This window comes from Pleurodeles waltl, chromosome 5, assembly GCF_031143425.1.
Source record: "Pleurodeles waltl isolate 20211129_DDA chromosome 5, aPleWal1.hap1.20221129, whole genome shotgun sequence".
In the NCBI taxonomy this organism is placed as follows: Eukaryota; Metazoa; Chordata; class Amphibia; order Caudata; family Salamandridae; genus Pleurodeles; species Pleurodeles waltl.
The window spans coordinates 491,857,119-491,884,957 of NC_090444.1; positions in this window are offsets into that span (position 1 = coordinate 491,857,119).

Here is a 27,839-nt window from a genome sequence, read left to right on the forward strand (position 1 = left end):
CGCAAACAGCAGCGTGGTCGGGGGACAGAGGCAGGAGGCAGCAGGTTGGTGCTGCGGTCGTGGGGGGCGAGCTCAGGACCTGAAACAGGTCAGAGGTCGCTCACTCGCGACGCGCAGCGCCAGCCATTAAGAAGGGAGGGAGGAGGGAGGAGCAGCTGGGAGGCGGGAGGCGGGAGGGAGCGGCGAATGGGGGCGCGAGGGGGGCGGGACCGCAGGGAGGCAGCGGCAGGGATCGGAACGCTTGGGGGAGCGCACAAGGGGCAAAAGCACAAAAAACGAGCAAAATTAAAGGCAATCACAATAGAAAACACACAGTCTCAAATACAGTAATGGCACAGTACACGATCGGGGAGACAGCAATCAGGGGGGCACAACGGGGGAAGAAGCGCCGGCGGCGAGGCGCAGAAAAATCGGAAAAACAATCAGAAAAACAACTTACAGGACGTCGGAAGCGGCACACGGGTCAAGTGGAGCTAGGCAGAGCCCACTAGACACCAGGGATGAGGCGCAGGAGGATGCCTGCGGGTGGAGGAGGGCCTCGAACACGCAAACAGCAGCGTGGTCGGGGGACAGAGGCAGGAGGCAGCAGGTTGGTGCTGCGGTCGTGGGGGGCGAGCTCAGGACCTGAAACAGGTCAGAGGTCGCTCACTCGCGACGCACAGCGCCAGCCATTAAGAAGGGAGGGGAAGGGAGGAGCAGCTGGGAGGCGGGAGGCGGGAGGGAGCGGCGAATGGGGGCGCGAGGGGGGCGGGCCGCAGGGAGGCAGCGGCAGGGATCGGAACGCTTGGGGGAGCGCACAAGGGGCAAAAGCACAAAAAACAAGCAAAATTAAAGGCAATCACAATAGAAAACACACAGTCTGAAATACAGTAATGGCACAGTACACGATCGGGGAGACAGCAATCAGGGGGGCACAACGGGGGCAGAAGCGCCGGCGGCGAGGCGCAGAAAAATCGGAAAAACAATCAGAAAAACAACTTACAGGACGTCGGAAGCGGCACACAGGTCAAGTGGAGCTAGGCAGAGCCCACTAGACACCAGGGATGAGGCGCAGGAGGATGCCTGCGGGTGGAGGAGGGCCTCGAACACGCAAACATCAGCGTGGTCGGGGGACAGAGGCAGGAGGCAGCAGGTTGGTGCTGCGGTCGTGGGGGGCGAGCTCAGGAACTGAAACAGGTCAGAGGTCGCTCACTCGCGACGCGCAGCGCCAGCCATTAAGAAGGGAGGGGGAGGGAGGAGCAGCTGGGAGGCGGGAGGCGGGAGGGATCGGCGAATGGGGGCGCGAGGGGGGCGGGGCCGCAGGGAGGCAGCGGCAGGGATCGGAACGCTTGGGGGAGCGCACAAGTGGCAAAAGCACAAAAAACAAGCAAAATTAAAGGCAATCACAATAGAAAACACACAGTCTGAAATACAGTAATGGCACAGTACACGATCGGGGAGACAGCAATCAGGGGGGCACAACGGGGGCAGAAGCGCCGGCGGCGAGGCGCAGAAAAATCGGAAAAACAATCAGAAAAACAACTTACAGGACGTCGGAAGCGGCACACGGGTCAAGTGGAGCTAGGCAGAGCCCACTAGACACCAGGGATGAGGCGCAGGAGGATGCCTGCGGGTGGAGGAGGGCCTCGAACATGCAAACAGCAGCGTGGTCGGGGGACAGAGGCAGGAGGCAGCAGGTTGGTGCTGCGGTCGTGGGGGGCGAGCTCAGGACCTGAAACAGGTCGGATATGACTCCCAGATTTCTCTAGCCCCGACAATATCGCCAATCGCTTGGTTGGGCTGTTAAGCCCACGGACATTCAGACTTAAGCACTTAACTGTCATACAACTCAGGGAAAAAATTGCAGAGGGGGGAAGGGGATCCACAGAGGGGCCAAGGCCCAGAGCAGCACCTCAGCCGCTCCAGGTCGCACGGCCACCTCATTGTAACCCATAAGCGCCAGACTCGCAGGGAAGCATACCAACATATAACCCTAACGCACAACAGGTGCTCAGAGCAAAAAAGTCCTCTCACACACATCGCGAAGAGGAAAAAGTCACAGCAGGGCCGTAGAATCACACAGATTCGTCCACCAAGTCTGTCGACTCCACCACCCAGGTCTCGCTCAAAGGGCTGTAGGCCCGCAACAAGTGGCCCACAGCCATCCAGCTGTTCCTCGGCTCCCATTGCCTAGGCACTTGTCCCAGCCACCACACTGCTCACTGGCGATTGACGTTTCCGAGATCTGCTCCGACACAGTAGGGCGCCACTGATTCCTCTGTCTCTCCTTCCTCCACCAACGTGGGCGAGTCCTGTCGGCCGACCCCAGCTTCAGGTCCAGGCCCTGGTGTCCTCCTCCAGACCTAGGATCCGGTTTGCCTCCTTCAACGATTTCACCTGGCGAAGCTGCTCCTCCCAGTGGAAGACAAGGCGGAACGGGTGACCCACGAGTACGACACAGCATGTGCTCGCAGGTGCTCTGTATTAGGTTTAAACTCACGCCGCTGTTGCAAAGTCCGAACCAAGAGGTCCTGGTATAATTGGAGCTGATGTCCTCTACAGTGGACCTGCAGGAGGTTGCGCATTCGCTGCAAGATGCTTTCTTTTAGCCCAAAGTTATGGACACACGCCAAAATATCCGGCAGGTGGTCCCCTGTTCCACCAGAACGGCCCACACGATGGACTCTATCCAGGACGATCTCCCGGGATTCCTCCGGGTCGAGGACAGAGCGGAACAATGCCTTCACAAAGTCTCCAATGTCCTCCATCTCAGCCCCGATCGGTGCCCCTCTAATACGGATATTATGCCTGCGCGACCGATTCTCCAGGTCCTCCACCGCCATCTGAAGGAGGTCCTGCTGCTCCCGCAAGCGAATAACCTCCTGCTGTAGGTCCGCCACCTCCTCACCTCGGGCCGTTTCACCATCTTCAACCTGTGTTACCTGCCCATCCAGGGAGGTAAGCTCAACCCGTAACTCCTTCACCTCCTGAGATATGTCTTTGCGGAGTTCCTGTAAGTCGCTGCGGAGAGATTCAAACAGGGAGATAAAGAAAGCCTTTGCAACTGGGGCCGCCTCATCCTCTGCCATCACCCTCCTTGCCTCAGGGGGCTTCGCGGACGGCAGCACCTCAGGGGCCTCTCACGGGACTGGATGTCCCCCAGTGAACATGTCTCTTACCGTCCGGTCCCGCTTGGTCTTGGAGGTTGCCATCACCCCTGCCCTCTAACTGTGGAGGCACAGGTACATCAGCCAGACCTCTGCGCGTCACCCCCAGGGGTTCTGTTCTCCTGGCCGTACACTCCTGCCAGTGGCCATCAGCTTTTCACACTGCAGGGTGCCCCGCGGGCTTCTTCACAAAGCAGTCCAACTCAGCTTTGAATAAGGCCAACGTGGGCCGACCACACCGCCAACCAGTGGCCCAATCCCACTGTGTGCCCGCCAACTCCTCTAGCACAGCGCTCCGTAGCACAGATGCACCTCAGCCCTCTCTCTGTCGTCTCTAGGGCCCTTCTCCGGTAGGCCCAGCAAGGCGGGTACCTCTGCTCCCCAGTTCCAGCACCCTGCGCAGCGCTGGGCCCTCATCGTGAGTTCGCCTCACCGGAAGCTCTCGGCCCTCTCCATGTGCGCCGCCGCACTCCTTCGCCCGAGCAGCGGGCCGCCGGGCCTCAGGCCTACGTCGCAGCAGGGACCGTGGCCCTCCTCTCGTGCCGGCTGCAGGGAATGGCCTAGGACGCACTGCACCTCGTGCTCGATGATTCATCCGCGGGCGTCCTCAATTCTTTTGGGTGCCTCGGAGTCCCGCCACGTCAGGCACCACAGCAGGGCCCCATTGGCCCTCCAGCCCGGGAGTCCTGAGGCGGTTTCAGAGGCCCGGGCGGCGGAGCTCAGACCAGCGCGTCCGCTCACGCCGCCGTCTTAGCTACGCCCCCGAATTTTTGATTTTAAATTTGATCTGATTAGAATCACTTTCGTCCATTCCAGTTGTCCTTCCTATTTTGCAGTTTTTTGGGGGGAAATTGATTTTCGTGTGCAGCTGGTTGTGTGTATGGTGTGTGCGTGTCTGTGTGTTGACTGTGAAATCCCTGCTGCCAGGCCCACTGTCATCTGAAACAACACTAAGGCAAGGAAGTGGTAAACTGAGAACAACTGTTCTAAGGGAAAGATGGCATAGGAATGACATATGCCAGGCAATATATCAGGTGCCAACTGGATACACAGCTCCATGATGGTCTGACGGTTCAGATGATATGTCTGAATGGTGTGCCTCTCTTCCAGGGTATCGAGGTCGACTAGGGGCCGGTATACAGGAACATGTCTCAGCATCACCATTGCATCATATCTGGGAATAAGAGAGATGAGAAGTCAAAAGCTGATGTATGCAGAGTGTCGACATTGTCAATCTACGCAGTAGGCACTATGTATCATCCATGACCCACATAAAATTAATCTACTATTCACTTATTGCATGTAAAATGGCAGCTACCTGTTCTGCATACACAGGACAGTTGGATGACCTCTTTCCACCAGCGTTATACTTCCTGGCGATAGATGGTCTAAACCACCTTGCAACTCCTCATTGGATAACATTGTTGTGTATGGGAGATTGGGGCCAATGTTGATCACCGCCGGCGGTGACGATCATGTACTCGGCAGGCGTAGCCGCCATTTACTGTTACATAGCTCACTTGACTCCTGACACTTGTACAAGCAAGACCTCCACTGCATGTGCTGCTGTGTCCTGAATCTGGAAGCCAATATGCCACATCCTATAGGAGATAAGGCCCCTGCCTTCACCCAGGAAGAGCTAGACAACCTTGTGGATGGAGTTCTAACCCTGTATGGAAAGTCATATGTGGCACCAGAGCAACAGGTGAGTCCCATGGTACTGTCCTGTGTGACTGTAATATGTGTGAGGATGATGGACATTGGGACGGGGCAGATGGAGTGGATGCATGGAGATGGGTGAGGAGTCTGAGCTATAGTGCCATGATGACACGTGAGTTTGGTCATGAAATGTGTATGATGTGTGATGTCCACCTCTGACCCTGCAATGCCAATCTACATGACTTTTTCCTTCTGTCCGTGTCACCCATGCAGGTCAGTGCCCATCAGAAGAAGGAGATGCTGGGCCCAGAAGACCGCAGATGCCCAGTTGGGGACATCCTCCCAGAGAGCGAGGGGTACCCATTGGCCCTTGACCCCCCCCACCTAATGGCCTGCATTTTGCCAGTGGCCTACCCTGAGGTGGATGGGCACTTGAATGCAGAACAGCAGCCACAAGGGGTTAAGTACACACTGACACCTCAATGATGTAATGCCTGCATGGCTTTGGGTTAACTACTAGTAGAAAGATGTAGCATAGGTCATTAGTTGCATGCCAACTATGGGTATCAGCCACCCCGGAAGGATTGTTTAAAAAGATGTGTACCCGTACCATGCAGACAGTGACTTATGAGGGCATTAACTTCCAATTTGGGATTTGTGTGGTCACCCTCAAAAGTGAGGTGTCAGGGCATTGCCATCAGTATCAGCCTACCACTGTGACAGAGGTAATTAGTGAGTCCTCAATCAGCTGCCATATACTGTATGTGTTGATAGGTACAATGGGGCCAGATGTCACGGTGCTACTTGTCAATGGATCAGTGGGCATGCTACCCACCCATGCAGGATTATGTGGAGTGAGGAGTAGAGGAAATGTCTCCACACATGACCATGAGAATGCACTGGGCAAGTGTGACTGGGATGTCCCTCATCAAGTACATAAGTGCTACTGTTCCACCATTAGAGGTTTACTTCAGCATTGCTGTAGTTTCCCCCACGGTGTCCTACTGTTTTAGCATACATAGGTGAGGGCATGGCCTGCCATGGCATTTCAGCAGATAATGATGTTGTTACTATATGTGAATGTACGGTTGGTATTGACCCATTGCACCCTGTCTTTCTCTGCCACCCTCCCTAACTCTGTCTTAGTGTGCATCACCATCATCAGGTGAAGGAGAAGAGGCACTGGTGAGTGTGGAAGCTGCAGCCCACGGGACCCAGAGGGCTGATACCAGCAGAACCGAAGGGACCAGTTGAACGGAGGGTGATGGGAGTGCCTCAAGGGAGGCAGGATCGTCGACTATATCTTCAAATTCCTCCTCCAATGGATGCTTCCTGGCAGTGGTGGACTCATCTGGGACCATCCCAGCACCATCCTTGTCCACCACCCTCCTTACCAGCACCACCCTCCCTGTAGCTCCCCACCCAGTTGCCCATGCCCACTCACCCAGGAGGGTGGGCATTTCCTTCACCGCAGGCACCTCTGCCCCTACCCCAGTCAGCCCTGCTGCCCTCAATGAGGAGGTTATTGACCTCCTGAGGTCCATATCTGTGGGGCAGTCAACCATTGTGAATGCCATTAGGGACTGGCATCACAGAAGCAGCAGTCAAATTCCTACCTAGAAGGCAAGCACAGTGCTGTGTCTGCCCGGCAGATATCCTTTCAATCTCTGGCCTTCACATTGATAGCAGCTAGTGTTCCTTCTTCTTTTACTCCCCTCCAATTACCTGTTCCCAATCCTACATCCCTCTCCCCTCATCCGTCCAAGGCACACCTTCCTACCAACATGCATATACATCAACAGACCCGGATCCCAAGGACAAACACAAGCACCACAAAAGACACCACCGACATCACACACATAACAGACACATGGAGACACATCAACATCCACTCCCTACACGGACTCCCCCACCCCCACCTACAAACACTACACCACTCATGCTTGCAGTCACCACATCATCACTTCCATATCCTGCCACAAGTGCACTCATTCCTACCATCACCACAATAGCAGACCCCCACGCATGCACCCCATACAACACATGCACACTCAGCACAACTATCAACACCCCCACATGGAGCACATCCATCCTACCTGAAGACACCATAACAACATACATTTACATATCCACCCACCATCTCACTGCATCTCCTCCCACTACACTTAAACGCCCACACTCACACACCCTACAGTCACACAGCTCACACAACATCCAGACTCGCACCTGCAGCCAAGGCACCTTGCAGTACACACCTCACAACCACTCCCCCTCCCTCCACTCCCAAACGTTTCTCCCATCACCAACCTTGTGCCCTTAAAAACGTTTCCTGCATGAGTTTTCCCTGTTCACTCCCACTGACCCAGTTCCTGTTCCTCCCAAAGCCCTGTTTCAATCCCCAAGCCCCTGCCTTCCACCTCCCAGTCCTCCCATAGCCCACCTGGAACTATCCATGCCCCTTCCCTACCTAAGATATCTACTGCCATCAAGCCCAAGGTTACCCCTCCCAAAGCAAAAGTCAAGCCCCTCGCCCAAAATCAAAATCCAGACCTAAAGTCTTAACCCAATCAAAACCAAAGGACCCCACTCCAAACACAGATCTCAGGGCCTCCCTTCAAAACCCTAGCCCCAACCTCAGCCCACCCCGATGACCCCCGGGGTGCCTGCATGTCCCATTGATGTCCCTGCCATGTGGAAGCCACTTTGCAGTCAGGGGTCAAGTTGGAGGCCAGGGACATTGCCCTTTGTGCCTGGGGCACACGTTCCAGTTGGACTGGCCAGTATGCCTCTGTTGTTTATTGTTATATTATTCATTGAGATTGCTCTTCTATATATCTGCACCAGGGACCCCTTGGTGTCAAGGGTCACATACTTGTCCTGGCTTTCCTTCCACATGTATGTGTTGCATATGTATAATTTGGTGTTAGTGAGTGTGTGTGTGTTGTTACGTGTGTTTGTTTGCGTGTGTGCACGGCTGCCTCTACCCAAGTTGTGTGTGTGTACTTATGGCCTTTACTCCACTGTGTGCTAGGTGGGTGTACTTATGGTTGGTGTAGCTGGTTCTGGAGTTGTATGGCCAGCAGGAGCATTTGGAAGAAATCCAGTTCAGGTTCAATGGCTGCTGCGGATGTGCCTCTGTTCCTGAAGGTGAGTGTTCCCTTATGTGTTGTTAGTTTCTGCCAGGATTTTGGTGGTGGGGCAACCGAGGTCGATATCCTGGCAGTGTGCAACCTCATAACATGGTCCCCAGCGGCCTGGAGATGCCTACTGCAGGCTGTGGCTGCCACCTGCACTGCCGTTACTGGCGGTGACTTGGCTGTGTTCTGGTTGGAACTCTACCATGGTCATAATATGGCAGTCTGTTCCACTGGGGCCGCAGCGCTGCGTCTGCCACCTCTACCGCAGCAGTCCTCGGACCTCCAAACTCATAAAGAGGGCCTTAATCTTTAAAAATTCATATCTCTGCTTCCCTTTATTAGACTTTTGTCAGTTTAGTGTCATTTTAAGGATATCAACATAATATGTTTTTATAAATTGGAGTTGTATTTTTATTGTGTTTTGTGTTTTACTTTTTTGCTGTTTTCAAATGCTTTACATACTTGTCTCCTAAGTTAAGCCTACCTGCTTGTTGCCAAGCTTCCAAGGGTTGAACTTGGATTAACTTATTGAGACCTGACTGGACCTAGTGGGGGTTAGTGGCCTATTGCTAATTATAGATGCTGACCTGCCATTTCCAGTAATCCACTTTCCAACATACAGTGATAGAACAAAATACATTCTGCCTCTAGTATTACAGATCTTGCAGATATGTGCATTGGATCAGTACACTTCACTCAAAACACTCAAGAAGATGCACAAGAATGTTTGATGGTCCTACTAGGTATTTTAGAAGAAGAGATGGTACCTAGGGGCATATTTATACTCCGTTTGCGCCGAATTTGCGTCGTTTTTTTCGACGCAAATTCGACGCTAAACTAACGCCAACTAACGCCATATTTATACTATGGCGTTAGAGGCGAATAGCGCCAAAGTTCCCGGAATGTGCGTCATTTTTTAGCGTGAACCCCTTCCTTGCGTTAATGATATGCAAGGGAGGCGTTCCCGTCTAAAAAATGACTCCCAGGCCTTTACGTGGTATTTATACTCCCGGGCAAAAGAGACGCCCGGGAGTGGGCGTGGCTAAAAACGGCGCATTTGCGCCGCTTTTTAACGCCTGGGTCAGGCATGGCATTAAGGGACAAGTGGGCTCAAAATGAGCCCACAGTGCCCTCCCCTGCCCCCAGGGACCCCCCCTGCCACCCTTGCCCACCCCAGGAGGACACCCAAGGCTGGAGGGACCCACCCCAGGGACATTCAGGTAAGTTCAGGTAAGTATTTTTTTTTTTTTTTTATTAATTTTTTTTGGCATAGGGGGGCCTGATTTGTGCCCCCCTACATGCCACTATGCCCAATGACCATGCCCAGGGGACAGAAGTCCCCTGGGCATGGCCATTGGGCAAGGGGGCATGACTCCTATCTTTACAATGATAGGAGTCATGTTGATGGGGGATGGGCGTCGAAAATAAATGGCGCAAGTCGGGTTAAGACGATTTTTTCGACGTAACCTGACTTGCCCCATTTTAAGACGCCCATACGCCATTTTCCCCCTACGCCGGCGCTGTCTGGTCTACGTGGTTTTTTCCCACGCAAACCAGGCAGCGCCGGTCTGATTGCGCCGTCTAACGCCATTCCATAAATACGGCGCCCGCATGGCGCTTCAGAATGGCGTTAGACGGCGCAAAACTTTTTGACGCTAAACTGCGTTAGCGCAGTTTAGCGTCAAAAAGTATAAATATGGGCCCTAATGAGGACCTATCGGGACTAATTTATTCATGGCAACATAATTGTGAAAATTTACCTACCTAACACTAGGAGACTGTAAAACTGCCAGTTTTGATAAATTGTTTAAAGATGCATCACAGAATAACACATGCACAAAGTGTATCTCTGACCTATCAACTTTGCACATCAGAAGAAGTGGCAAGTATATCATCTTAATGCTACAACGATGCAAAGCAGATGGAACTAAATTAGAAACTCAAATTACAAATGTTAATGCTTGCCAAATCTCTATTTCTGGAAAAACATACACCTGCACAGCCATTATTTTCCATGAAGGAGTAAGTGTTACATCTGGACATTACACTATCTACATCAAAAATACAACTGGATGGACAGAGTGCAATGATGGCAAACTTTCATTTAAGGCGATATTACAATATAAATTCTCTAATTCCTACCTTCTGTTCCTTGAATCAAAGATCTAAGGAGGATTAATACTGGAGAAATGGAATAGCACATGTCTGGTCCTTTCAATAAAACAAAATAATAAATCATACGGGCTAACAGGGGTGATGTCTTTCTAAGGAAATTTAAATCTTCAAATCTTCTTACTCTTGGAAGGAAACCGCATAATTACTAATAAATTAGAAATAGAGATCAGAAAGGTTGAACTAGGACAAACTTCTACAGAAGATAAAAAGAAAAACCTCTGTTTCAAGAAGAGCTGGAAAATAACAATAATAACACTACTGATATATTGTGCTCTTGTTCAATGGATTACTGGACTTCATGCCATTATGCAGCCAGCTAAGGTAGATGTCATTATACACCTTGTTAAATACTACTATGATTCATACACATTAATTATATTATGAAGCTATAATATACTTTCTGTTATTTCACAAGCATAGCTAAAAGAGCTTGGTAAATATTTGTGGTGTGTGTTATACATAGTAATGTAAATTTGAAATAACAGGCTATGCAGTTCTGTTTTTTTTACAGTTCATATGACTGTTTTTCTCTCGGCTGCTCAAGGATTAGTACCTATACACACTTCATTTATAGTGCAAAAGTATAGAAGCTGAGAACAGTGGACAAGGGAATGTAGCATGCATGCACGATTTTTGTGATTGCTTTACAGTAATATCATTTTTTTTGTGTCTTGTAATTAACAATATCATTTTTATTACAGATTGTGGCCCTCATTATGACATTGGTGGTAAATCCTGTTTACCCCACGGTGACAGCCGCCAACATACCACCTCCGTGGTGAATATCGGTTCGCCATATTATGACACACACACAGCAATCCGACAGAATTCAGCCAGGTACACAAATCCGCCAGCCCAAAGGTCAGTGGAAAAATGACGGTCCCAACACCCATACTGTTACGCCAACAAAACAGTGCCCATCAAATTATGATGCACGAATCACCATGGCAGACATTCAACAGAGGCAAACCATTGGCTGTACATACCGCCACGCTAAGAATGGACACCCACATACAAAACAACACTACATTGGCCAATACGAAAAACACATAACTGATATTCATACACACACCACACCCACCCACAGCACTATAAAACACACACCCACAGTACCCACAACCCTTTACGAATACAAATTATTGCCACCAGACTGACACCAAGACCACTGCGACAACTAGACACACACCCCACTTACACCCATACAACCCTCACACACCCCACATCACACACCCCATTACATCACTCAACACACTCTCACCAACACACACCACACAACAACCATGTCCCCACAAAGGCATCCTTGTTTCACTGAGGAGGATTTAAGGGTCATGGTGAAGGAAATTGTCAGGGTAGAGCCACAGCTGCTTGGAGCACAGGTACAACATATATCCATTGCAAGGAAGATGGAGCTAAAGCTGAGAATCGTGGACAGGGTGAACACCGTGGGACAGCACCCAAGAACAAGGGCTGACATCAGGAAGAGGTGGAAAGACCCACGGGGAAGGTCCGTTCCATAGCAGCATTGTAGCAGCTAGCCATACAGAGGACTGGCTTGGACCCATACCTTTTCCCCTACAGCTGACAGCATGGGAGGAGCAAGTCTAGGCAATACTGCATCCTGAGAGACTCAGTGGAGTAGCTGGAGAATTGCATATTAGTAAGTCAACAATTACCACTTATCACCTCCCATACCTGCATGCCATCTCACACCCTCACCCTCACTCTCATCACTCCACTCAATCCCACATACTGCACCAAGGCAGATGAATAACCACAATGCCAAGCCCTGCATGCTATAACAAGGCATGGACAGCCCTCCCAGCCCTGCATGACACCCATTACAAAAGCATGCACAGCATAGGGAAACTAACAATCCCACAAGACATAGTGGGTGGGGACCAAGGCTCACCTATTAGCCACACCCTGTGCCGCTGAAGTTGGGCCATCACATTTGGGATGCTTCTGTTCCTCAGAACAAAGGCATCATGTGCTGACCCAGGTGTAGGAAAGTACCATCTTCCTGGCATGTTACCCCCATTTTTACCTGTGTGTCAGTTTGTTTTTGCCTGTGTCACTGGGATCCTGCTAGCCAGGACCCCAGTGCTCATAGTTTGTGGCCTATATGTGTTCCCTGTGTGATGCCTAACTGTATCACTGAGGCTCTGCTAACCAGAACCTCAGTGTTTATGCTCTGCTTTTAAAACTGTCACTGCAGGCTAGTGACCATTTTCACCAATTCTGATTGGCACACTGGAACACCCTTACAATTCCCAAGTGTATGGTACCTAGGTACCCAGGGTATTGGGGATCCAGGAGATCCCTATGGGCTGCATCATTTCTTTTGCCAGAGAGCTTAGACCAATATTACACAGGACTGCCACTGCAGCCTGAGTGAAATAACGTCCACGTTATTTCACAGCCATTTTGCACTACACTTAAGTAACTTATAGACACCTATATGTCTAACCCTCGATTAGTGAAGGTTAGGTGCAAAGTTACTAAGTGTGAGGGCACCCTGGCACTAGCCAAGGTGCCCCCACATTGTTCAGGGCAATTTCCCCGGACTTTGTAAGCATGGGGACACCATTACAAGCGTGCGCTACATATAGGTCAATACCTTTATGTAGCTTCACAATGGTAACGCCGAATATGCCCATGTAACATGTCTAAGATCATGGAATTGTCCCCCCATGCCAACTCTGGTATTGGGGTGCCATTCCCATGCATCCCCGGGACTCCAGCATGGACCCCAGGAACTACCAAACTAGCTCTCTGGGGTTTTCACTGCAGCTACTGCTGCTGCCAACCCACAGACAGGCTTCTGCCCTCCTGGGGTCTGGGCAGCCCAGTACCAGAAGGCAGAACAAAGGATTTCCTCTAAGAGAGGGTGTTACACCCTCTCCCTTTGGAAATAGGTGTTAAGGGCTGGGGAGAGGAGTAGCCTCCCCCAGCCTCTGGAAATGCTTTGAAAGGCACAGATGGTGCCCTCCTTGCTTAAGCCAGTCTACACCGGTTCAGGGATCCCCCAGCCCCTGCTCTGGCATGAAACTGGACAAAGGAAAGGGGAGTGACCACTCCCCTGTCCATCACCACCCCAGGGGTGGTGCCCAGAGCTCCTCCAGTGTGTCCCAGATCTCTGCCATCTTGAATGCAGAGATGTGAGGGTACAATGGAGACCTCTGAGTTGCCAGTGCCAGCAGGTGATGTCAGAGACCCCTCCTGATAGGCTCATACCTGGTTAGGTAGCCAATCCTCCTCTGAGGGCTATTTAGGGTCTCTCCTGTGGGTTTCTCTTCAGATAACGAATGCAAGTGCTCACCAGAGTTCCTCTGCATCTCTCTCTTCAACTTCTGCTCCAGGACACCTGCAAAAACCGCAACAAAGTAGCAAGAAGACTACCAGCAACATTATAGCACCTAATCCTTCCGGCTTTCTCGACTGTTTCCTGGTGGTGCATGCTCTGAGGGCTGTCTGCCTTCATTCTGCACTGGAAACCAAGAAGACATCTCTTGTGGGTCGACGGAATCTTCCCCCTGCTACCACAGGCACCAAAATTCTGCATCACTGGTCCTCTGGGTCCCCTCTCATCTTGATGAGTGTGGTCCCTGGAACACAGGAGCTGGATCCAAGTGACCCCTACAGTCCAGTGGTCCTTCTGTCCAAATTTTATGGAGGTAAGTCCTTGCCTCACCACAACAGACAGTAATCCTGTGTACTGTGTGATCTTCAGCTGCTAGGGCTTCTGTGCACATTTGCAAGGATTCCTTCGTGCACAGCACAGCCCAGGTCCCCAGCACTCCGTCCTTCATTGCTCAACTCGCTGTGTTGACCCTCTTATGTTGTGTTGAGACGACCGTCATGCTCAGATTTCTTAAACACCTGTTTAAGTGCTTCTGCGGGTGCTGCCTGCTTCTGTGTGGGCTCTCTCTATCACTGAGCACCCCCTCTGTTTCCTCCTCCAAGGGGCGACCTCCTGGTCCTTTCTGGACCCTGGCTGCACCCATTATCTTTAACTGTAGAATCCCCTATCTCTACTTTACTGTCTTTCTGGGGTAGTAAGGTAACTTTACTCCTACTTTTCAGGGTCTTGGGGTGGGGTATCTTGGACACCCTTAGTGTTTTCTGACACTCCCAGTGACCCTCTACACACTACACTAGGTCTGGGGTCCATTCGTGGTTCGCATTCCACATTTGGAGAATATGGTTTGTTTTGCCCCAGGGCCTATTGTCTCCTATTGCATTCTATTGTGTTCCACAGTGTTTGCACTACTTTTCTAAGTGTTTTACTTACCTGATTTTGGTTTGTGTGTATATTTTGTGTATTTTAGTTACTTCCTAAGGGAGTATACCCTCTGAGATACTTTTGGCATATTGTCACTAAAATAAAAGGCCTTTATTTTTAGTAACTCTGAGTATTGTTTTTCTTATGATATAGTGCTATATGATATAAGTGATATAGTAGGAGCTTTGCATGTCTCCTAGTTCAGCCTAAGCTGCTCCTCTATAGCTACCTCTATCAGCCTAAGCTGCTAGAACAGTACTAATCTACTAATAAGGGATAACTGGACCTGGCAGAAGGTGTAAGTACCATCAGGTACCTACCATAAGTCAGGCCAGCCTCCTAAACCAGGATACATAGCAGTGACGTGGGAGATGTACTGGTCCGCCAGGCACACCATCTGCACATTTAGGCCCATATTTATACTTTTTAGCGCCGCATTTGTGTCGTTTTTTGACGCAAAAACAGCGCAAACATACAAAATACAATTTTGCCAAAAAAAATTATGGAAGTGCGGCGCTAAGAAAAGTATACATTTGGGTCTTAGTGAGTGGAAACTCTTACGATTCCAGAACACCTGTTCATTCTGACTGGGGGGGACAAACGCAATATGTCTACCATCAATCGCCCCAATAATATTGGGGATATGTCCCGTTGCACAGAATACGGCCTGCACAGTGGCCAATTCTACCACCTAGGGGAAATAAATGTAGCTCACATGTATTTTACCAGGGGAGACAACAATCTTGCCAGTGCGATTGAGAACATTGGCTGTGACATTCCTGCTGCCAAGCCCACTGTCTCTTGGAAGGAACCAGTTGCCAAAAAATGGAGCACTGAGAGAACTTGCACAAGAGGGGGGATACCAGTTGGATGACCGATAGATGATGTCAGGTCTGGCTCCAATTGGGCACACAGCTCTGTGATTGTGGCCCTATCCAGTCTATAGGTGAGGATATTATGCCTGCCTATCCTCCAGTGTAGCTAAGTCCACCAGTGATTTGTACACTGGGGTATGTCTCTACCTCCTATTCATCCGCAGCAGTAGGTATCTAAGGGACATAAGAGTGAGTAGGCTGTTGCAATTTGAACAATGGGACTACAACTGCAGTCTACTTGGTGCACCTATGTAATGGGACAATGTCAATGGCGTGGTATGTGGCAATCTAATCTGTGATGCAGTTAATGTCGATATGCCTGTTCCCCCCCTGAAAAAGCGACCACCTGTCCTGTATGTAGGGATAGGTGGAAGTGAGATAATTCTGCCGACGTTTGGCGTTGTGGCGGAAGGTGGTCTTGCACTTCCGTGCAATTCATCATTGGATAAAATGGGGCTCTATGGAGTACTGTGACCAATGGGGATCTGCACCGGGGTGACAGTGCCATTTTCTATCTGATTTGTCACTTGTTTCCTGACCTTCAACAGGAGAATACCTACACTCTGTGTGCTGCTGTGACCTGTGTCTGGAACCCTCTAAGGCCCGTGTGACCGGGGGAAGTGCCCTTGCCTTCATTTCGGAGAGTTGGAGCAACTGGTGGATGAGGTCCTACCCGAGTTAGGACTGCTGTATGAGCCTCCAGACCAACAGGTAAATACACTTTGGGCATGATGGATGTGGGAAGAATGCATGGAGATCTTGGTGCAAGCATCATGTGGGGGGAAATGTCTTGTGGTGGTGTACATGGTTTGCGCTGGGCGATGTGTGTGTCAATGGTGATGGAAACGGGTATGGTGGGTCATTTGTGTGACAGGCTGGACTGTTTGTATTGCCTCTGCATGTCAGCACCTATCAAAAGAAGGGAATATGGCGTGCCATCGCCAAGGACGTCTAGACCCTGGGAGTCTATGGCAGGCGGAGCACAAACTGTTAGAAAAGGTGGGAGGACCTGAGACGCTGGGCACGGAAGACCACGGAGGCCAAGCTGAGGATGGCCTCCCAAAGAGGAAGGTGTGTCCGTCAGAACCTGACCTCCTTGATGGCCCACATACTGGAAGTGGCCTACCCCGAGCTGGATGGACGCTTGATGGAATCACAGCAGCCACAAAGGAGTGAGTACAGTGGGTATCATTACAAATTTTGGCAGGTGGAGTGGGATCCGGGTGGTGGATGTGAGTGAGTGGGTGTCTCTAAGGCCAAGCCAGACATTGCAGCATGGGTCATCACTAGGGTAATGGGTGTATAGCAAATACAGGTAACCTAGCTTGTTAGTAGTCAATTTCAGGCTGGGCATTGTGGGTCCCAGGAGGGGTGTAGTTGGCAGTGTGCGGCCCTCATCTTGCCTTAGCATCTAGCCACATCACTGATAGTTAAGTGCATAGTTCTTAAGCCTGTTCCTTGTGTGTGACGGTGCTGTGTATTCCAACTGTGTTGTTGGTGCAGTCATTGACCCAGTGTTTCCTTTATCTCTCCCCCCTTTTTTGTTCTGTCATTCTGTCCTTGTGTGCAGTAGCATCATCTGGTGGAGGAGCAGGGGCACTGGCGACAGAGGGAGCTGCATCCCACAGGACCCAGGGGAGCCAGTGGAACGGAGGACGAGGGGAGCACCATGGCGGGGACAGGAGGTGACAACACAGACTCAGTTACCTCCATTGATGGAAGCTCCCTGGTGGTGGAGGATACCTCTGTGACCAACCCAGCTGCAGGTGCAGCTGCCACCCCTGTACCAGCACTGCCCTCCCAGTAGCCCCTCAGCGAGTTGCCCGTGCCTGCTCACCCAAGAGGGTGGGCATCTCCTTTGCCCCAGGCACCTCAGGCCCAGGCCCTGCCCCAGTGAGCCCTGCTGCTCTGAGTGAGGAGGATATTGACCTCCTGATATCCATCTCTGTTGGGCAATCAACCATTGTGAATGCCATCCAGGGGCTGGCGTCCTGGATGCAGCAATGAAATGCAGTCCTAGAGGGACTTCATGGTGGATTGGTTGCCCAACAGAGATTGATTCAGGCTCTGGCCTCCTCTCTGATGGCAGCCATTGTTCCTGTTTCTACTGTCCCCCCTCCAACTACCACTTCCTAGTCCCATTCTCCTCAACCCCAACCCATCCCATCCCATCCCATCCCATCCACACATACAGACCAGCATGCACACAAGACAACACCCAAGAGTGGCACAGGCAAATACAGGCACCACACTTTATCCCACAAGCACTCATGCAAACTACAGTTGCAAACACAACAACATCCACTGCCTCCACTGTCTCTCCCTCTTCCACCTCCGTCCCAGTCACGTCCACACTCACACCTGCATGCACGACATCAACATCCACCACCAGCAACACCACACCAAGCAGTACACACACCTCACTAGCAGACACCTCCACAACATCCATTCACGCGCCCCCTCTGTCCTCTCCCACCCTGTTTGTCCCCCACACAAACGCAAGCACTCACACACCCAATAGCCTCAACCTCACACTGCCTATGTGCCTGCATCCAAATCCGGCAGACATACACCTCCCACAACCACCCCTGCAACCTGCACACCTACCACTCTTCCGTCCTCTCATCCCACCGTCCCTAAGAAGCTTTTCCTTGCCCAATTTGACCTCTTCCCTCCCCTGCCCCCATCCTGCTCATCAGAGCAGGGTCTCAAAGACCACACCCAGCACCTCCGCCAAGCAGTCCACAGGGACAGTGGTGGCACCACCCAGTCGTGGTGAGAAGGATACCACACCTCCAGGCAAGAAGGGGAAGGAGCTTGCACCTCCAGGCAAGAAGGAGAAGAAGCCTGCACCTCCAAGAAAGAAGGAGAAGGAGCCTGCACCTCCAGGCAAGAAGAGGAAGGAACCTATACCACCATCCAAGAAGGGGAAGGAGCTTGCACCTCCATCCAAGAAGGTGAAGGAGCCTGCACCTCCAGGCAAGAAGAAGAATGAGCCTGCATCTCCATCCAAGAAAGGGAAGAAGCCATCAACCCCTGCCAGCAAGGGTAAGGAATTTACGCATCATGTCATGGAGGAGACATAGCCCTTTATTCCAGCGGAGGCTGTCAGGGTGACACCTCCACCACCACGGTCACGGGGCCTCCACCACCAGTTGAGGAAGAACAGCCATCACCACATGAAGAGGCTACCCAGGAGGCACCTCCATGTGCCACCACACTGCAGCCATCCCCACCTGCAGAGGCTTCCCAGGAGGTATCTCCATCTGCCACTGCACCACAGCCATCACCACCTGCAGAGGCTGCCCTGGAAGCACCTCCATCTGCCACCAACATGCAGCCATCACGACCAGCGGGCGCCATGTTGGCCACCCTCCAGGGGCTGCTGTACATTGGGCCCCCTTCAGAACCAGTGGGCAAGTCACCCACCTGAGAGACTGTGGCCTTGCACTCCCCAGGACAGAGCAATGGGCATGGAGCCCCTTCCAGAACCAGTGGGCTTGTTCCCGAATCCTTCTGAGGTACCCCCCTTCCCCTGAGGTACCTGCCCACTTGCAAACTGATGCCCCTGCAGAGTTTCATCTGGATGAAGTCAGGATTCGAGTTAGGTCTTAGACTGTGCCCTGTGGCCATGTGGGCCCTTTAAACATTGGAGTGGGCAGTGTCCCTTTGTGTACATGTGTATATATCTGTTTCAAGGACAATTCGATAATTTATTAGCTGTTGATATTAATACATTCACTTTCGTACATTCCTGTTGTCCTTGCATTATTCTGCCGTGCATTGGGTGCAAATTGTTTTTTGTCTGAAGCTGGACATGTGTATGGTGTGCGTGTGTGTTATGAGTGTCACTCTCATTTTCCTCCCTCCCTTGTGTGCTTGGCGGCTGTACTCACTGTCGTCATCGGCGTTGGTGTTCCAGGTGAACCATAACGTAGAAGATCATTGAGAAAACTTGCAGTTCAGGTTCCATGGCGGCGTTCTTCCCTGTGTCTCCGATGGTGAGTCAGTTCTCTTCAGTGATGTGTTTCTGCCACCTTTTGAAAAGGTGGCGGTTTACTGTGTGATAATGTGGTGGGCGGTACTTTGTCTTCCGTCTGGCTATTGTTGACTACCGCCGTGGTAAGTGTTGTTTCCATCCTGGCTGTTGGTGTGGTACAATGACTGTCTATGGGAGCTATCACCGTCATGGTCATAATTTGGCGGCAGTTACTGCCAGCCTGTTGGTGGTATTACCGCCTTTTTATCACTCACCGCCACGGTCATAACGAAGGCCTGTGTGTTTTAATAGATAACTTAGTAATATGAAAGTTTAACTTTTATTTAAGTTTTTCCTTTTTTACGCAGATTGCAGGACCTATTTATTGCATTAATGTGGATAACTAATTAGATGTTTGTTCATTGATACACCATCCGTAAATATACCCATTTCCACATAGTTAGTTATGCTGATACACCAACACAGTAATGTCAATACAGCTATGTATACAGATGCACATACACTAAGACATTCAGGAAACACTGATTCATAAAATAATTCACCCAGGTAAATACTAATGCATACACTAACACACACAGACACACATTAATGCATACACTGACACACATGCACTCACTGATGTACTCAGTTACACACTTAAGCATGCACTGATGGATGTGTCAGTGTATGTCTTAGTTTGTACCTGGGTATTTTAGTGTATGCACTCACTGATGCACTCAGTTACACACTTAGGCATGCACTGATGCATACACTAAAATACCCAGGTACAAACTAATACATACACTGACACACCTAGGCACACACTGATGCACACAGTGACACAAGCAGGCACACACTGATGAACACAGTAACACACCCAGGCACACACTGATGCATATGCTGACACACCCAGGCACACACTGATACATACACTGACACACCCAGGCACACACTAATGCATACACTGATACATGACAGTATATACTAAGGCAAAACTCACACACTCAGACAGACATGGATGCTTACACTGACATACCCAGACAAACAGTGGCACATGCACAAACACTCTCAGGTATACACTTATCCATACAATAACACACCTAAGTACACACTGACATAGATGCTGTCATACCCAGACAAATACTGATGCATACACTAACACAGCCAGATACACACTCATCCATACACTGATAAATAGCAAGCAAACACTGATGTATAGACTAACACACCCAGGCACACACTGATGCATACACTAACAAACATAGATAGACAGCAATGCACACACTGGCACACCCACTCAGACACTGATGCGTAGAGTGTCAACCCCAGTCAAACACTGATGTATTAACTAACATAGCTAGGTAGACAGTCATCCATATACTGATACAAATCTAGCACACACAGATGTATAGACTAAGACACCCAGGCAAACACCCATGCAGACATTAATGCATACATTAACACATTCAGGCAAACATTGACACATACAGCGAGGCATCCAGGCACAGACTGATGCATATGCTAATACACCTAAGTGCACACTGCTCTGTACACTGATACATGCAGGCACATACTAATGTAGACACTAACACACCCAGATAAAAACTGATGCATACACTGACACACTCAGACAAACCCTGATGCATACCCTGACAAACTGATATATAATTTGACATACCCAGGGTCACATTGCTCTATTCACTGATACATGCAGGCACATACTGATGCAGGCACTGACACACCATTATAGACACTTATGCATACACTGACACACCCAGACAAACACTGACACATACACTAACATAGCCAGGTTACATACTCTTCCATAAACTCATATACCCACATACACACTGACATACAGACTAACACACCCAGACAGACACTAATGCATATACAAACACACCTAGACAAACACTGACACATACAGTAAAACATCCAGACATACCCTGATGCATACACTGACACACCTAACCACACACTGATCTATACACTGACACATGCAGGCACATACTAATGCAGACACTGACATACCCAGGCAAACAGTGATACAGACACAAACATACCCAGGCACACAATTATCCATACACGCACACACCCTGAAATATATGCTGATTTACCCAGACACACACTGATGCATACTCTGATGTACCTAGGGAAATACTGATACACACACTAACATAGCCAGGTACACACGCTTCCATATGCTCATACACCAAAGCACACACTGATGTAAAGACTGACACACTCAGACAGACACTATTGCACACAGTAACACACACAAGCACACACTGATACATACACTGACACACCCAGGCACACCCTGATAAATACCCTAAAATACCCAGGAACAAACTGCTCTATGCACTGATACATGCAGGCACATACTATTGCAGACACTGACACACCCAGATAAACACTGATGCATATACTGACACACTCATACAAACACTGATACATACACCGACATACCCAGGCAATCAGTGATGCATACGATAGCACACCCAGGCACACCCTGACATGTATGCTGACATACTCAGACAGTCACTTATACATACACTGACATACCCAGCAAACACTAATGCATACACTAACATAGTCAGGTAAACACTCATCCATACACTCATACATCAAGCACACACTGACGTAAAGACAGTCTCACTCAGGCAAAAACTAATGCATACACTATTACACCCAGACAAACACTGATGCATACACTAGCACACCCAGGCACACACTGATAAATATCCTAAAATACCCAGGGAGAAACTGCTCTATGCACTGATACATGCAGGTATGTGGTATTGCAGTCACTGACACACCCAGATAAATACTGATGCATTCACTGACACTCTCACGCAAACACTGATACATACACTGACATAACCAGGCAATCAGTGATGCATACAATAGCACACCCAGGCACACACTGACATGTATGCTGACATACTCAGACAGGCACTGATACATACACTGACACACCCAGGTAAACACTGATGCATACATTAACATAGTCAGGTACATACTCATCCATACACTCAAACATCCAAGCACACACCGATGTATAGACAAACAGACCCATGCAGAAATTAATGCATACACTATCACATCCAACAAACACTGCTGCATACACTAGCACACTCCGACACACACTGGTGCATACTAAAACACACCCAGGCACAAACTGATATGTAGTCTGACATGCCCAGGGACACACTGCTCTATACACTGATACATGCAGGGACATACTAATGCAGACATTGACACTCCCAGATAAACACTTATGCACACACTGAGAAACCCAGACAAACACTGATGCATACACAGCCAGGTACACACTCATTCATACACTCAAAATCCCAAGAACACACTGACATACAGACTAAGACACCCAGGCAGACACTAATAAATACACTGTCACACCCAGGCACACACTGGTATCTAGCCTGACACACCCAGTGATTCATTCATGTATACATTGATACCTGAAGGCACACACTATTACATACTTTCACACACTCAGACACACACTGATACAGACAATAACACGACCCCCCACACACTGACACACCAAGGCACACACTCATGCATAGACTGACACTCACAGCACTGGGACACACTGGTGCACAAAGTGACACACCAAAGCAGTCACTCATGCATTCAGTCACATACCCAAGCACACACTAATACATACACACACACTCATGCTCACACAGACACACCCAAGCACACACTTATGCATACACTCAGCACCTAGGCACATACTCATGCATACACTGACATACCCAAGCACAGACTGATGCACACATTGACACACCCAGGCACATTCGAATGCATACACTCACACACCTAGGGGCACACTAATGCATACAGTGACATAACTGAGCAAACACTGATGCTCACAGTGGCCCAGACAGACATAGACTAATATAGACATTGATACACACTCAGTCATACACCAACACAATCACAAACACATACTGTACTATATCCACTCAAAAATAAAAATTTGGACTCTTTGTAGTAAATATGGCAGTTCTAAAAATAACCATTTTTAAATGTTTTTTTCTAAATAACTTTTTTATTTTTTGTGTGTTTTTTCATTTTTTTTTAAACAACATGAAAAAGAGTTTATAAGCATCAAAACAGTATACAAAACTGTTGCATATTCAAAAAACTATTTTTTGAACTGTAAAATAAACAAAAAAATTAACAATAGTGGCTCTTAACTTTCTCGAGCATGGTAATTATTTTATCATTTTTTTTATGACAAGTTCCTGGGACTTGCTGCAATGAATGACTGTTAGAAATAGGGTCTCTGGTTGGCAGTCAGTTTGCACTGTCAAATCAGGGACCCTCACTCTAGTCAGGTTTAACAGAGTTACACTCCTAAGACAATCCCTTCTCACCCCTTTGGTAGCTTGGCACAAGCAGTCAGGCTTATCTCAAAGGCAATGTTTAAAGTATTTGTTCCAACACACACAGTAACACAGTGAAAGCACCACAAAAGGGACACAACACCAGTTTAGAAAACAGCCAATATTTATCTAAATCAAACAAGATCTAAAGATCAAAATGGCAAAAATCCAACATACGCAAGCAAAGTTATGGCTTTTTAAATTAAAAAAGTCCATAGAAATCAATGTATGTGCTGTTTTTACACAAAGTATCTGGTTTGTGTAAAAAATAAAGGTGCACAGGAGAACAGAACAGGGGACAAGCTCAGTCCAAGCCCTTGGAGACACTTCACAAGTAGGAAAACACAGCAAAGTTCAGTCTTTGTCCTCTCTCAGGCAGAAGTAGCAACTGCAGGCCAACCCATCAAAACACACTCACAGGCAAATGGGCAGTACTCCTCCTTCAGCTCTTCAGCTCCTCTCCCTGACAGAAGTTCCTCTTGATCCAGAATTAATCTAAAAGTCTGGGGTTTTGGGTCCCCTACTTACACTTCGTTCTGCCTTTGAAGTAGGCAAGTTTCAGAGGAAAGTATCTACTGTTCACAAGCTCCTACCTTGCCCAGGCCTGGCCCCAGACACACATCAGGGGGTGGAGTCTGCATTTTGTGAGGACAGGCACAGCCCTTTCAGGAGACTCATTGGGATATGCAGGCTACACTCCAGCTCCCTTTGTGTCACAGTTTAGAGAGAATTCACAAACAGCCATGCCATCAATCTGACCCAGACCTGGATTCCACAGGCAGACAGAGGCACAAAATCATTAAGCAAGAAAATGCCCACTTTCTAAAAGTGAGATTTTCAAACTCATAATCTAAAAAACAACTTTGCACAAAGATATATTTTCTAAATTCTGAGTTCAGAGACCACAAACTCCCCATATCAATTTGCTCCCAATTGGAAACTGCACTTCAAAGATATTAAAAGGCAGTTACCATGTTAACCTATGAGAGAGAAAATCCGTGCAAAAATGAAAAACAAATTTGGCAGTATTTCACTATCATGACATGTGAAACACATCAGTATATGTCCTACCTTTAACATACACTGCAGCCTGCCTATTGGGGTACCTAGGGCCTACTTTATGGGGGCCTTAGATGTAGAAAAAGGGAAGATTTGGGCCCAGAAAGTGGGTACACTTCCCAAGTCAAATTGGCAGCTTAAAACTGCACCCACAGACACTGCAGTGGCAGGTATAAACCATGTTTACAGGGATACTCATGTGAGTGGCACAATCAGTGCTGCAGGCCCACTAGTGGCAGTTGATATACAGGCTGCGGGCACCTCTAGTGCCCTTTTCTAGGGACTTAACTAATAAATCAAATATGCCAATCACGAAAAAGGCAAATACACATTCAGTTTACAATGAGAGCACTTGCACTTTAACACTGTCAGCAGTGGTAAGTTACCCAGAGTACCAAAATTCAGCAGAAACGAAGTCCAGCACACAGCCAAAAACATAGGAAACAGAGGCAAAAAGACAGGGGAAACCACACCAAGGATGCCAGATCTAACAATGAACATGCCCTTCAGCTCTTTGCATGTTGGTAAAATAGAGATGTTTTCAATAGCTCCAGCAGCCAAAGAAGTAGATGGTCCCAGTGCTGAAGTATCAGTAGCTCTCTCCCTGATGTGACAGAAGTATATCCGCTCATCATAACTTCTTATGTGTTTCCACAGAAAGGAAGTACCATAGTTGTATTTGTTCTCAGTGCCCCAGACAGCTACTTGCCACATAGAGTGCACTCTACAAACATTGCACAGGCTTTCTTTTCAGCAGTGGGCATAGTGTACCATCTCCTCTCACCACTTTCTTTCCTGGCAGCTGCATCCTGATGTTCTTCCTCTTATTCCTGTAGAGCTAGGAGGATCTTCACCTTCTTCAATTTCATTTGCCAGGTGACAAAATGAAGTCTTCTTCACCAAGAGACAATGGGAAACCGAGTCTGTTGGGTGTGGCCACTTTCAAAAGTCCTCATGAACAAATGTAAAGATAGAGTATTTTTTTTACATTCCCCTACTCTCCTGATTTTGTGAGAAATCTGTGGATTTGCCGTATTCTCAAAAAACCTTATTTCTACAGAAATGAATAACACAATCATTTAACAACTCTGCAATGTATCTATCCTTATAGTACAATGTAATTTTCCAGATATTAAATACATAAAATATTTTTAAAATAAATTGCTGAATCTGCAGACTCGAATCCCAGCCAACATATGATCAAAGCAAAAACCATAGGCTTCATTTACACAACAATTTGTGATCTGTGGAAAACCTGCAGATCTGAAGTCCTTTGAAGAAAAGAATAAAAGCATTATTTAATATGCATAATACGTCTTTTAATTTATACTACCTATTATTAATTTATTTCAGTTTATTTATGTTTTCTTCTTGATCACTATAACTAAATTACTAATTTTTCCCATCATTATTTATATAATATACTTTAAAATCACATTACACATTACTCTTCGTAATTCCTAAAAATAAATACATAAAGGTTTCCGTAAAAAATGGTAAAAATCCATAGAAATACACAAAAAGACACAAAGGTTACGTGGACGTTATAGTTAGAGAACAGAATTTACAAAAAAAAAAAAACTTAGAAATTCACTGAAGAAACCAAATCTTACAGGGTTGTTGTAGTTAGGAAATAAAATGGAAAAAAAAACATAGAAAGTCACTGAAAAAATCAAAGGTTACAAGGATGTTATAGTTAGGCTCACATTTCACAGGTACAAAACCAATGCAATTCAGCAGTAATAGTTACCTCAGCTAACTATAACTTGCGCTCCTGCAATGCACTGCTTCTGACCTCACAGATTACATCACTTATGACATGGTCAGTGACATCACTGATGACATCATCCACAGAAAAAGCTCAGGCATCCACTCATACCCCCATACAAACAAGTATACATCCACACACAACTGCTCACATACTTGTTCATAGACCCTTAAGACTACTTTCCCACACACTCACTCACACAGGTACTCCCACACCCACTCCCACACTCATATAGCCACTCAGACACCAACTCATATCCCTGCTGAAAAATGATACTAGAGGGTGAGGACTGCTCTGCTGATCCCCTGATCTGCACCTGAACAAATGCACTAACAAGGACTGCACCAGATGCAAACTTTGGGCTTCACCAATAAAAGGACTTTGTCTTGCTTCTGCAACTTCAGGAGTGAACTCCCTGTAAGCTACAGGTATAAAGGAGCTGACCAGACTCCTCTGCATCAAGTCCTGCAAGAAGAGTCCAACTGACCATGGTCCAGTAGCCATTTGAGGATTCAGACCAAGTGTGTTCTCAGAATTGTAATCCCAATTTCCAAAGAGAAACTCAGAGCTACTGGAACCTTGGATCAAGTCTGTGGACACTTCAAGGACCAGAAAGGACCTCTGGAACAAGAGCAAGAAGTTTGGAGATATCTGGAGCAACTGTTGTAAACAATTCCATAAGTTGAAGAGGTGCATTGTGAAAGTTGTTGACCCAGGCCCTAAGAGGCAAACCAGAGCCTCTGAACCCTTGGCTGGTGCTGTGAACCACTTTCCTGAATTAAGAAAACATTCTTAATGGAAGTGTAACAGCGTCACATCGTGGGTGGCCTGCACTCTGAACTTTGTCCCTGTCCAATGTGACCCTTTTTTTAACACTTTGAGCACCATTTGCTTCTAAGTGCTAGTTTTACTTTCAATTCTTAAAAAATCATATCTCTGGTCCCCTACATTGGATTTTGTTTTGTTTACGTGTTATTTTAATGATAAAATTATTTCCTCTTTTTGTAAATCGGTGTTGTATTTTTATTGTGTGTTGTCTTTTACTTATTTAGTATTTTGTTGATATTAAATGTGTTACACACCTATCTCCTAAGTTAAGCTGAACTGCTCATGGGCCAAGCTACCAAGGGTTGAGCAAGGTTTAATTTACTGAGATCTTTTCTTGAACTAGTTGGGTTTATGGCCTATTGCTAAGTGTAGGTAACTGCCTTCCCTTACCAATAATTCACTTTCCAAAAAAAACTATATTGTATATATATATATATATATATGTATATATATATATATATATATATATATATATATATATATATATATATATATATATATATATCAGGGGTGTGG